Here is a 14560-nt window from a genome sequence, read left to right as displayed (position 1 = left end):
GACGTGGCACCCCATCTAGGCGACGTGGCAACCAATGAGGTCACGTGGCATACCCCATTTAGAAACAATTGGAAATTACCGTTTCGAAAGAAAAAATTTCCAAAAAAGGCGCCATAGTTTATAGCCGTCGGCGCAATCTCTCCCGGTCCAACAGCCCACATTCATTAAATTCAAACTTATACAAACCCTATGTGACCGTTGAGGAATCCTCTGTCTTCTCTCCTTTTCCTTTTCATCAATTCCACCCTTTCTCTCTTCTTCTAACTGTTCGATCTGCAAAACGTCGTCGCTTTTCCAATCGCATTGCTCTCAGATCACAGGGCTTTGTTCAATTTCTGAATAAGGTTTCTGCTTTTATGTTTTTGTTTTTGTTTTTCTTTCTTTGATTTAAGAAGCATAAACCCTAGAAACGGTAATTGTTTTGGTCTTCTTGGATTTTTAATTTCGAGAAGATTTTTGGGTGTCTGCAGTCTTATTCTTGAGTAGTTTGTTCTTTCATTTGGTTGTTTTGAGCACTGTTTGGATGCCGAGAATGTGGAGGAGAAATCCGAGGAACTTATTTTGTTGGGTTCAAGAAATTGAGAAAAGGTCCATTTTAGTCAGTCAGGTGGTTGTGTTAGGTGCAGTTGAGTGGTGGCTTTTGTTTTCTTGGGTCTTAACTCTGAAAGTGATTGGAATTTGAAATTCTAGTCTGTTGTTTTTGGGGTTCTGTGATGTGTGTGTTGATCAAGGGTTTTGGATGTTGCTCCAGGAAAAAGTTGAACTGAATCGGGGCAAGATGGATGAGAATGATGTTTCCATGGAAATCCAAGAAATTTCTTTGGATCATAACCAGACTTCCAGTTTCTCAGAAAATTGATGAGTTGAGCACCGAGACTCAGGTACGGTTTTGGTAATTATAGCCTAACCATAATCTTTAGATGCTGAGAAAGCTCAGATTAGGGTGACCTAAGAGAAAATTTTGAATCTTATATTTTACATAATTTAGGTTTGTCAAAAAAATATGAACAACATATTTTAAGTAAGCAGAGTAATGCAAAATTGAAGATTCAGAATTTTACTTCTCTTTTCCTGCTTTTTCTTAGCAACCAATCAGAGCCTGGACATTTTGTGTCATAAGAAAGTTCATCTTCATTAATTTGTCATCGACTTTGAATCTTCATGTCACAGACTGTGAAGGGGCACACAATTTTATGTAATGAAGTGAAGAGCATTAATGCAGATTCCTCTCCCAGGCCTGAAGTTTACGATGCTCTTCTGTTTCTCGGTATGTCTTCTTCACTAGCTACTACTAATATTCTATATCCTTCTTCTAGGGGGGCTTTGATTGGTTTGTGATTTGCTTTATTTGATTTTAGGTATTGAGTATGAAAATTTGTAGAAGAAACATTTGGAAGAGAGTTAGCTTCTGAAGAAGAAGTACCTTGAAGAGTGCTCGGAACAGAAGCGGCTGTACAATGAAGTTATTTAACTCAAAGGCAACATCAGGGTCTTCTGCAGATGTAGACCCTTAAATCAAGCTGAAATGGCTAATGGATCTACTTCTATAGTTGATTTTGAGTCATCTCGAGAAAATGAGCTTCAAATCATTTGCTTTGATTCTTCAAAGAAGCAATTTAAGTTCGACCATGTGTTCAGGCCTGGGAGTGACCAAGGTAACCTGAACAAACTGATACTTGATTTTGTTACTCTGGATTAATTAGTTAATTGGTCTTTCATTGTTTACAAGTTTTTAATTCCAGGTTTGTTAAATATGCAGAGGCTGTTTTTGCACAAACTTCACCAATTGTGACTTCCGTGCTGGATGGGTACAATGTCTGTATATTTGCCTATGGACAAACTGGAACTGGAAAGACCTTTACAATGGAAGGAACTCCAGAAAATAGGGGAGTCAACTACAGGACTCTGGAGGAGTTGTTCCGAATTTCAAGGGAGAGAAGCAACATAATAAATTATGAATTGTTTGTTAGCATGTTGGAGGTTTACAATAAGAAGATAAGGGACCTTTTGGTAGAAAAATCGAACCAGCCTCCTAAGAAGTAAGGTCCTCTGAACTGAATTCTTTACTATAGCTGTACCATTTCAAGTATGGTATTCTGTCAAACATGCAACTTATACATATATTCTAATTCTGATAATAGTGGGATAACGGAATGGTTTATTTTACCATTAGAAAAAAATGAGAGAGAACCATGATCATAAGCAAGATTAAGTAGTGTCATGCTTATGGAAAATTTTTTTAACAGACTTTATTTTCTATTGAGAGCTTACATGTAAATTGGATGATAGAATGCACTATAGTTGTGTAGTTCTCACTTTGCCATTTGCACAAACATTAATCTTTTTTCTGTGTAAAATGATGCTTGAATTTTGGACCAAAAAGAGATACTGCAAACAAAGAGAAATACTTTATTTATTGGTGATTATATTTATTAATAAACACAACATAAGTAGCTCTGTATTAGTTGGTGTAGACCCTTCATTTTGTCATTTTGGTACATGATGCCCAACTTTGCCCTCATTCATCTTTTGTTCCTTGTTTATGATCTTATGATAATTTTCTGAGCTATTTTAAAGCTCTTTTTGGTGGCCTACTGTGACTCTTTCAGTCACTACTTTTGTATTTTTGTTGGAGATACCTTGGGGGACTTTTTAAGGATCTCTAGCGTGCTTGCTTAGTTACCCTTTTTTTTTTTTTAGTTTAGGAATTTTGTTTAAGTTTTATTTGATTTCTAATGCATTTACGTTTAGGTTTTTTTTTTTTTTTTCTATTGCATGGTTCTAGGATTTGATCTTGATTTGCATGAAATCGACATTTTTGATGTTTGATTGCATGTAACTAATATTTTGATCTTAGTTATTTTGAACTTTAATTTTTGGCTGACATAAAATTATTTTATTTATTTGTTTATTTATTTATTTTTAAATAGTCCTTTTTAATTTTGTATTGCGGGTGCATTAACTTTAGTTTTGTCTTTTTTTCTTTCACATGTGATCACCTTTTTAATGGATGCAAGGATTCTTTATGAGGTCATGAGGAGATCACGTGGAAAGCATTGGAGGGAAGAAAAGGCTTTAGTTCTCAATCATGAAGACTTTTCAAGAAGATTGAGATAAGTTTGCTGAATTTTAATCTTGGTTTTGCTCCCTTTCTTTTATTAACTCTCTTTGGTTTTAATTATTCTAGATTAGGATTGGGTGTGGACAAACCAGGCCACACATGAGTGTTGCTAGAATCCATTGTTTAGGTCAATGTGTGAATGATCTTTGTTGTTTCATGGTTTAGAATGGAATTTTGATTTGATTTAACCTAAGTTTTTACCTAAAAAGCCGTTTGATAATCCTATGATAATTGGCTTTGAAATCATCATTTTTATTTTGATTTATGAGGATTTTATGTATTTTTGTTTAGTTAATTCTTGGGAATCCACATTTCATAATTCACATACATGCATGTTACTTAAATAGGAAATTGTATGATTTAATTGGATACTCACTTAGGGCTCTTTAGGCATTTATTTTAGCGTTTAATTCAGGCATAATTAATCATCTATACAGCTGTAAATTTGTTCCATGTGTTAGATTATAATTAGCTTATGTTTAGAACTCTTTTTCTCTATGATTTGATATACATATAACATTTAAATTGTTGATCTTATATTGGTTTTATTTAAACCTTTATTTAGAAGTCTTTCGATTTTGGGATTTGGAATCAAAATAGGACACAATAAACCACTTAAATGGCTGCAGGTTTAGTTCGTACAATAAGTAATAATTCATACATCGGATCGCCTAATTCTGGCACACAAAGACACAGACACACATAGGCACACACACTTGTCTTTAGGTGCTTTCTAGTGGTTCTCGATTCCCATGTGTTTTAATGATTTTCGATTCTCCTAAAACAAAATGAGTTCTCAAAGTTCTATATTTAAATTAATCTTAGATCAATTAGGTAATGAAAAGTTTACTTTCTAAAAGACAATGCTACATATTTTATTCGGTATGCAACTTTCAAAAGTTTTAACAATGAGTTATGGTTTTGAATAAACACAAATTAAATTCATAACTCCAATCAATGGAGTTTATATGGATGAATTCGTGGAAATTAAAATGGGATTTGATGGATCCCTACATACAGAGTTTTCCAAAATATGGTTAATAACTAACATTGTTGATAGTTCATTATACCCTTGAACTTGTAAATTTGAATATGACCATTTAGAAACTCTTTAAAATTTTTCTAATTATTCCATGGTGTTGTAAACTTCTTGAATTTGATTTTAGGATTTTGTTTGAGGCAAAAATAATAACCCAATTAGAAGATATAAATCAATCTTTTAGTGATGAGGATTTTAGTATATGTTATGACATTGTTGCCTGTGAACTAATCTTCTTGTTTTATGGAAGCGCTAAACAAACTATAAAGGTACGTTCTTCACTTTTTATGATTATTGCTTATTGAGAGTGCATGTTTTAACATATACTTTGATCCTTGGTTTCCATTGATTTACCCATTAATTGTCATAATTACTTCAACTTACTTAGTAGAGACTTAGCTTTTAGGGCTTAGAGGGGTGCTATGGTTGTTCGCCGTACTTTCCTAATAAGTAACTTGATCCTCGGGCCCAACCTGGTTTTCACCATGGTTGAAAATTTCAGAAAAAATCGAGGAAATTTCATCAAAATTTCGTGTTTCAGCGAGGAGTGATACAAAAAATGGGAAGTAATAATCGGAAAAAATTGACGATTTTCACTGAAAAATCGTTGAAATATTGGATTTTTACTGATTTATCGATGTTTTTACCGATATTTCGGTTCAATTAGCGCGCAGTGGCTTGGTCAACGTGCGGTCAAACGGTCAAACCCTCCAAAATATCAAATTGCTGTGCAGGCGCTAGGGCTCGAACTTGAGCCCAAACCAAAACCAAACAGCCCTGGTCGACCACTAGTATAACTTGCCATTTGTTAAAATATGAGCACCAGATAAATTTATAGTATAACTATCATAAAACAAAATATTAAAAGAATATTTTAATAAACAAATTAATTCTAATTATTTTATCTTTAGATTTCATTTAATTAATTACTAAAAATATAAAAACTATCGTTATAATTTTTCTTAAAAGTTTTTTATATTATATATTAATTAAATATAAATATTACAAAAAATTATACATATATCATCATTTATTTTATATTATTTAAAACATTTTAAATTAAATGGATTATAATTTTAAAATTAAATATATTTTAATCAAATATCATAATATTATTTTCGAACAATATTTAATGTAATTAAATAATAAATATATATTTATAAAATTCATATTTTTTATCGATGTATACGATATTATTATTAAATATGATTAATTATATCATATACATATTTTTTTTTTTTTTATAAAACAACTTTAAAGTGTTTATTATTGTTTATTATATCATTTTTAAAGTTTTTCTCAATATTTTCATAAGTTTTAATCAACTTTAGGTCTTCCGAATTTTTTTTCCAAAATATCTGTCGATATATCCGTAAAATCAAAATGCCTATATTTTCATCATTGGTTGTCACAGACCTGTCTTTTCTTTTAGGAGTCACATTTATGATTTTTTTTTTTCTTACTTTGTTTGCCCTTTAAAAACTAAAACAAAAATAAGTGGCAACTTCATTATTTAAAAAATTAGTTTTTCACAAACAAAAAGTGAGTCTCGCCATCGAGTGTGGGAAAGCATGTGAAAATGCGGGATCACAAAGTGACAACTCTGTTGGGGATCATAGAAGGTCAAACTTGAACTTAAGTTGAGGTAAATGTGGGGTTTGATTGGTCGATTAGTGGATACCCCTTCTTTGTGCCTTTGTATGATTGAGTGTACAATGGCACATTGAAGATTTTTTGATACTATAAGTATCTATGATGCAAATTAGATTATGATGTTTACTTATGGTTGCTTCATTTGTCTATTTTGTTTGTCTTGACATGATTTGGGTATACTCTTATCGCATGATTATTATACCATAGCATGATGACTGATCTAGGCATATTTTTTATTAGATTATCGTATCTTTGCTTAATTCAAATATATAGATGGATGATTTATACCTATATTGCTTGGCTGATTGTTGCATGACTATCTTTCTCCTGTTTGATGCATGATTGTTTGTTTATGTTTTATTTTCTTGCTTTATATGATAGGTTTTTCGGATGCACCCAAACCTTTCACTATGCACATTAGATTGTCTTTGAGTGATTGAGAGTTGAGAGATGCGCTAACCAGTAGGGGAGCCTTCACCATAGGAAACTCCTTGGGATGTGACGAAGTGCATGTGTGGAGGTGATGACCACCTTGCATGGAAGCACCCTGTCTCTTCGATGGCGTGCAGAGGGTTGCATACTGTCGGAGGGTACGATCACTTTTGCTAGGGATTCCCTTAACCCACCCACTTATTTTTTAAAGCCCACCTTGTCCTTATAGGTTGTGCTTAGATCCTTTTATTAGGAATTTCCATCCTACACATGGGTACATCTGAGGGCCTTCAGAGGTCACTCTAATCACAGTTAGGATCCAATACTCCCTCCATTTGGTTTCTTTCTAGAATGTTCAGAGTTTAGTTGTTTTCTAAGTTTTAGTGGACCACTTTATCGTGCTGTATTGGTTTTTTGCCTATTGTTCGGATTAGAGCACTTTTTTCGTGCTTCCCTTGTGTCGTATCTTATTCAATTCTCTCCTTCTTGAGTTAGCTTTCTTTAGTTTGTTGTCACTGCGCTTGATACTTTAGGATATGCTTGTTGATCATGATCACTTTTTTACATCCTACACATATCATGGGCCTGATACTTTATCCTTTGATTGATTCACTTTGATTCTATTTTTACCCTGATGTTTATCATTTTCATTATAGAAATGTAAAAGGCTTGTTTTCACATTCATAACTTTTTTGAGGGTTTCGCCTTGATCACCTTATCATTTTCTTTATGGAGCTCGGGTTGAAAGTGAATCAGGTATGTCTTGTTATAGGTAGAGTATTGGTCTCGTGATAGTGTTGTTCTTCACACCTCACTCATTTTTTGGATTATTGATAGAAATTCCTTAATCACATTTGTAGCCATCTCATAGTGGACACCCTTATGACTGTAGAGTTTTTATCATACATCCAAATTTTGATTATCATCATAGGGCCACACTACGTGTGTTGTGTTAGACTTTTAGACTTAAGCCATCTCTTCACTTGCATATTGTGATCTTGAGGTCTGACCCATCATGGAGGACATTGAGCTTTTTGACCTTGGACTAAGAGCCCGACCCAAAAAATTCAAGACTGTGACTCATCTATCTTATGATCAGAGTAGTACCTACCCATTTCCACATCTTCTATTCTTGTGTACCCACCTATTCTGACCCTTATGTAGCATCACCCCTCACCCCATTATCACTTGACCTTTCCATCCTACATTTCCTTGCATAGCACCATTATCTGTCCCTTTTATCCATTTTCTGACTCGACCAGGTAGAGTTTGAGCAGTTCAGACTGGAGATGAGCTTTGCACAATGAGGGGATGACCAGTGGATTATGACAAGAGTACTTAGATCGCTTTATGAGATCATTGATTACTATTTGGGTGAGAGGATCATCTTTGAGATCATTATGGAGCATCCGGATTAGACCCTTATGCATGATTTCAGGAGGTTGGCATGACTATAAAGGCTGATATTCCATGATGACCGTTGGATTATGATGAGAGGTTGTGGTTGATGAGATCATTGTCTATTCTGTCATTGAGAAGACCATCTTTGAGATCATTGCGGAGTATTCAGATTGAGCTTTTACACATGAATTCGGTGGATTGGCATGGTTATAGGGGTCGACATTCTGAGGGGATGATGAGTGACTCATGTTTACCGGATGACATTATTGACTATTCTACTGTTGAGAGGGTTATTTTTTAGACTACTACGATGCATTCAGAGTGAGATTTTTTTTATATGATTTAGAGGGTTGACATAGTTACATTGGATGGACATTGATCTTTAGTGTTGATCATGTGATAGTTTGAGAGCACAATGTTTGGAATCGTGGTCGTAGGATGGGTGGCCATCATTTCGGTCAGCTTATACCTTATCACCTTTATTGACATTTAAACCGTTGCTAGCCTTTTGAGCCTCGCATGAGCATCTTGGCCTTTTTCTTTCTTATAGCCTTGCTCACCTTTACACCGGGATAGGGGCCCTTTGATGTACATATGCTTTGTTCAGGAGTTTCAGGAACCTTGGACTTACTGACATGTTTTCTTCACTATTTTGTTATCCCCATGATATCCATGTTTCATTATTCCCACTATTTGTATCCTTTGTTCCATCTTGTTGCCTTATCATTTGATTTACTTCGTTTTTTTTCATTCCTCGAGTACCGATCTTTCACATTTCATTGCATGGAGTACAATCATATCACCGCTTACATCCCATCCTATGGACATTGGTCCAGAGATCCTTAGTTGAGAAGGTTATTTTGTCAGTGAGAGTTTACATCATTGTTTGAGAGTTATCCATGTCATTATGTATTCTCATTGGAGCCCATGTATTGATATTAAGATTATGCGCAAAAAAAAAAAAAAAAAAAAAAAGTTATCCATGTGATTATGTATTCTCAATGGAGCCCGTGTATTGTTTCAGATTATGCACAAAAAAAGAAAAAAAAAAAAAGAAAAAAGAAAAAAAAAGGTTACCATGTCGTTATGTATTCTCATTGGAGCCCATGTATTGATATAGAGATTATGCGCTAAAAAAAAAAAAAAGTGCGGGGTTGTATATATGTTTGTATTGTGTTACTCCATTGAGCATGTGGTAGTCATTGAGGATTGTTTTATTGAGTTCATTTATTGATGAGAGTTCGTATGTGAGCTCTCTAATCCCTTACCTCTTGGGGTTTGTCTTGTACACTTTGTGCGTGAGAGAGACGAATGACCTTTTCCTAAGGACTCTGGATTATTGTCTCTTTTATCATTTCATCCATTGGTGATTTTGATCATTCTCCATGTCTTGATTTGAGCAAATCAGTGCTTGTTTGATTTCTTTCCCACCCATTATTCTTCACACTCTATTTCATTCACCTTGTCTTCATCGTTTTTCATTCATATCCATCCTCATCTTGTATTTGATACTTCTATTACATCATCGCTATTCCTTTGCAGCTTGATGTTACTTCTTTATTTCATTTCATTATCAATAGATTCACATTAAATATCTTTATTCCTCATTGATACATCCATGTTGAACGTCCTTAGGTTCATGGTTTGTGAGATTTTCTGCACATATTGCATTTTGATACACGAGGGTATGGGTTTGGCCATTGGGTATTTGAGCCTAGTTTCCCTTCATTTCTTCACCTTATCACCCTAGCCTACGTTACGTCCTGTGTCTTAAGTCCACCTTGAGGCTACGAGATCATACATTGTGTTTGATAGTTCACACATGAGCGACCCTTGAGATTGATTAGAGATTGTCGGATTATGATGGGTCATGAGATATGGCATAACCTCACACTGGGGCATAGCCACTTTAGAGAGTTTTGTTAGATATGTAGCCACTTTGTCCGATGTATTACACTGGGGCATGCTATTTTCAGCTAGTGATGGATTTTTGAGATGATAGTTTACATTGAGAGGTGCTCATTCGTTAGAGGAGATTAGACACCCCCTTCATATTGGAGTATGAGATGGATGATTTCATTTGATATGACTGTTGGGACATACCCCTTCATTGTGTTTGATAGTTCACACATGAGCGATACTTGAGATTGATTAGAGATTCCTCGGATTATGATGGATCATGAGATATGATATGACCTCACATTGGGGCATAGCCATCTTAGAGAGTTTTGTTGGATATGTAGCCACTTTGTCCGATGTATTACACTAGGGCATACCATTTTCAGCCAGTGATGGATTTTTGAGATGACAGTTTACATCGAGAGGTGCTCATTCTTTAGAGGAGATTAGACATCCCCTTCATATTGGAGTATGAGATGGATGATTTCATTTGAAATGACTATGTTAGGACATACCCCCTCATTGATGTTGATTGATTCGATATGTTTACACAGGGGCATACCTTCTCAAATGATGATGGATTTTTGAGGTGATAGTTTACATTGAGTCATAGCCATTCTTTGGAGGTAGTTGACATTTCTTTCACATTTGAGGATGAGATATGGTTGGATGGTTTGATATGGTGAGCCTTATACAGGGGCGTGTTTCACTCAGTGGATGGCGGATTGTGAGTCATGTACATTCTTTAGAGGTGATCAGACTTCCCTTTGTATTGGAGTATGAGACTTGGATAGGAGATTTCATTTGATGTGCTTACACTGGGGCATATTCCTCTCAGATGATGATGATGGATTTATGAGTTATAGCCATTCTTCAGAGGAAATCGAGCATTCTTTTCACATTGGACTATGAGATGTGTTTGGCATATTTCATCTGATGTACTCTACACAAAGGCATACTCCTCTTAGATTGATGATGAATTTTTTAGGCATAGTCATTCTTTTAAAGATGATATGATTTTCCTTTCACATTGGAGTACGAGCTGGGTGATTTTCTTTGATGTGACTACATTGGAGCATAGACTTCTCATTGGTATTGATTGATTTTTGAGATGATTTGATTAGGGCGTACACTTGTGAGGGTTCATAGTGGATTTTAGTCATTTTAGAGATTGCCCTACACTAGGGCATAGCCCTCTCATTGGCTATTGACCTTGGGCTTACATTGAGACATGACCATGTCAGAGTTCGGAGGTATAAGCTTATACTGGGGATAACCCATTCATTAGTGATGGATTTTGAGATGACAGTTATACCAGATGTACACTTTCCAGAGGTTATCTTACATGAGTTTGATCATTTTGCATCTTCGCCCTGTGAGGTCATATTTCTCTCATCTGTGATTGATTTTGGAGGTGTTTTTTCTATTCGAAGCTCCCCCATTTTGATATGATGTATTCATATTGGGGCATAGCCACTTCTCTGATTTTTGACGTTGAGACTTGACCTCTTGTTTATGAATGTTGCTTTCGATGGATTATAGAGATGATGATATTTTGGGATCAGTCTCCTCAGCTCACCTGGTTCGACGTGGATATCCATGTACTTATGTTACACACTTGTACATTCTACCTTTGACACCATTATACCTACATCCATCTCATTTTGCTAGAGCTCTATTGATATTTCACTTTGAGTCTACCTTTTTTTATCATGCTATAGGATCTTATCTCACTCTCCTGATCAGAGAAGAGGATGTAGGCCAGTTTTGAGTTTTTTGGTTGAGTGTTCGCATACCTTTGGACATTAGGTTTAGTATCTTCCATGATGGTAGGGCCTATTAGATTGATGATGTATGTGAGATGGTGTCTTCATATTGATAGTTGATATGTTGTGTCTTGACATGCTTGCGTTGTAGACTTATACGTTTTTTTTTACATTTGTTTTGTCCATCATTTTGGTTTGTCTTTATTAGCACAGTTTTTGTGATGCATGGTCCTATTTGAGCATTTGATGATTGAGGTTAGACTTTTCCATTGCATTATCATTGAACACATCCTAAAGTGTTTCGTGTCTTGACATTTTGTCTCTTATCGGTTGCCATCAGATACTTGGGCATATCTCCTCTTAGGATTTATAGGATCCTACACCAATATCCTAGTTACTCGGTTTGCTTGTTGTTACTTGAGAGTTTTTATACTAGGGTGTACCTTTTTTATCGAGATTTATCACTTGGTTATTCTAGTCACTTCAATTCATGATGTAGATCATCGTTTTGACAGTCCATTTACCCTAGTTTCCTAGTGGAGGCTTTCCTAGGCCATCGACTCAGGTTTGCATTTTTAGATATCATCGAGATTTTTCTATGGGAGTCACCTTAGCGAGATAGGTTTTCATCCATACTTCCAGTGGAGTAGTTTAGCATGATCATTTCTGATCCTTAGTGGAGTTTCCTTGAGCTAGCACGATTGGTTGATGTACATGTACCTTGAGTCGTTTGATCATTCCATCTTTGGAGACAGAGATGACAGGTTTGTATCATTTGGTTATCCTTGTGACTATGCATCGGTTGTTATACTGGGGCATATTCCCTTTTCCTTTGTTGAGGTCAGTCCCCTCCCCAGGAGAGAGTTTTCTTTGAGGTTGGACATTTTCACTGATTAGAGTCCCCAGTGGAGTATTTTGAGATAGTACCGATTCTAGTGGAGCATTTTTTTAGTGATTTCGCATCAGTTGCTATACTGGGGCATATCCCCTTTTTTGTTTAGGGCATTCCCCTTTCATTGAGTTGTTTAAGGCATCTCCCTTCAATTCAGAGTTTGACCACCATAGATTTGACATCTATGGGCATTATTCATTAGTTTGTTTAGGGGCATCTCCTTTTTGTGTAGTTGTTTAGGGAATCCCCCATTCGTTGAGTTGTTTAGGGCATCTCTCTTCCATTTAGATTTTCATCACCATAGATTTGACATCTATGGGCATTCGATCAGATTTTCACCACCATAGATCTGACATCTATGGGCATTCGATTAGATTTTCACCACCATAGATTTGACATCAATGGGCATTCGATTCAGATTCTCATCGCCATAGATTTGATGTCTGTGGGCATTCGATTAGATTCTTACCACCATGGATTTGATATCTATGGGCATTCGATCATATTCTCACCACCATAGATTTGATAACTGTGGGTATTCGATTAAGATTTTCACCACCATAGATTGGACATCTATGGGCATTCGATGTATCTTCTCACCATCTTAGATTTGATATCTATGGGCATTATCCTTCATGGTTGATTTACTAGTTTTCAGAGCAGAGGCATTCAATGTCATCATTCAGGGTACAGATCATACGATTGATCAGGGGTTTGTGTATCACTTCCTCCTTCTTGGCCGATTCCCTAGCTTTCAGAGCCATTTCTCTTAGATTAGCTTTCTGAGTCACTTAGTTTTTAGAGTTGTTTTTTCGGTTTGGTATCGGAGTCATTCTTTATCAGTTTTTTCTTAGTGATTGTGTTTTCTCGTATACCCTTTTTGTGTTTAGAGCTGTCTTTTCGGTTTAGCTTTCAGTGTCATTTTCGTTAGTTTTTAGGGATCGGGTTTTCCTATAGACCCACTTAGTTTTTAGAGCTATCTTTTCAGTTTGGCTTTCAGAGTCATTCTTTGTCAGTTTTTTTTAGTGTTCAGATTTCCCCGTTTCTCCTCATCCAAAGTTTCACTGCTCTAGTATGTGACTCCGATTGATTTTGAGTTTGTTATGTCATGTCCAAGGACAAAATTTCGGGGTCTTTTCTATTCTTTGGTATAGTTCACTTCATTTCATTTATTACTTACGTATCTGTGATTCATTCATTAAACTCGTGATCTTTATCGAAGAAGGACATATTTGTAGACCCTCCATTTTGTCCTCTTGGCACGTGATGCCCAAGTCTGCCTTCATTCATCTTCTGTTACTTGTTTATGATCTTATGGTCCTTTTCCGAGTTATTTTTAAGCTCTTTTTGGTGGTCCACTGCAACTCTTTCGATCACTACCTTTGGATTTTCTTTGGAGATACCTTGGGGGACTTTTTAGGGATCCCTAATGTGCTTGCTCAGTGACCTTTTTTTTTTTTTTTTAGTTTAGGATTTTTGTTCAAGTTTTATTTGATTTCTAATGCATTTAGGTTTAGGTTTGTTTTTCTATTGCATGGTTCTAGGATTTGATCTTGATTTGCATGAAATTGACATTTTTGATGTTTGATTGCATGTGACTAATATTTTGATCTTAGTTTCATGAATTTGAACTTTAATTTTTGGTTGACATAAAATTATTTTATTTTTTTACATAATCCTTTTTTATTTTGAATCGTTGGTGCACTAACTTTAGTTTTGTCTTTTTTTCTTTCACATGTGATCACCTTTTTAATGGCTGCATGGATTCTTTATGAGGTGATGAGGAGATTACGTGGAGAGCATTGGAGGGAAGAAAAGGCTTCAGTTCTCAATCATGAAGACTTTTCAAGAAGTTTTCGGTTTTCATCTTTTGGGGAAGCATAGTCATAGGCCATGCAAGGAAGCTACTGCCAGTCACGTTTCTCAACTGCCATGCATTCGGTGAGGCCCATTTTGGAGAAGTCTCCAGAAGAAGAATCTTTATGTTGAGGGAGCATGCACACCACGCCTGAGGATGAGTGACAGTTGGAGTTCCAGAGACTTCTCATGCTGATAAACGAGAGTTCATCACCGACAGAGAGGACTTTTTTGGCATTCTCAGAGGAGCAGAGTTCACCACAGATAGAGAGAGGAGGGAGATATTTCTGGAGGTGGGGAGCTTTCATCTTTAGGGGAATCTTTCAGCGGGAAGGGAAAGAAACAGAGAGGTGAAGGTGGTTGGTGAGGGTTTAGCTAGGGAGGTTAAGAGGGTTAAGGGAAAATCAAGAAATTGGAGCAAGGATTTTTCTTTGGAAGCTTCGTATGGATTTGAGGAAAGATCACCAAAATCTGAGAGTTTATCACCGTAGGAGAATGAA

At 35.8% G+C, this 14560-nt stretch overlaps 1 long non-coding RNA gene across 1 annotated transcript; it reads left to right on the top strand.

Moving 5' to 3' along the window:
* The first annotated feature begins 98 nt into the window (after positions 1–98).
* LOC104882740 (uncharacterized) lies at positions 99–5009 on the top strand. The gene is made up of 6 exons (XR_009465148.1): positions 99–344; positions 752–881; positions 1171–1267; positions 1359–1655; positions 1760–2039; positions 3018–5009. It is a non-coding gene; the product is annotated as an uncharacterized LOC104882740 (long non-coding RNA).
* The last annotated feature ends 9551 nt before the right edge of the window (positions 5010–14560 follow it).

Source organism: Vitis vinifera, chromosome 18, assembly GCF_030704535.1.
Source record: "Vitis vinifera cultivar Pinot Noir 40024 chromosome 18, ASM3070453v1".
NCBI lineage: Eukaryota > Viridiplantae > Streptophyta > Magnoliopsida > Vitales > Vitaceae > Vitis > Vitis vinifera.
Note: the sequence above shows the minus strand (reverse complement) of the source record. Positions and strands in the feature narration are given on the sequence as shown.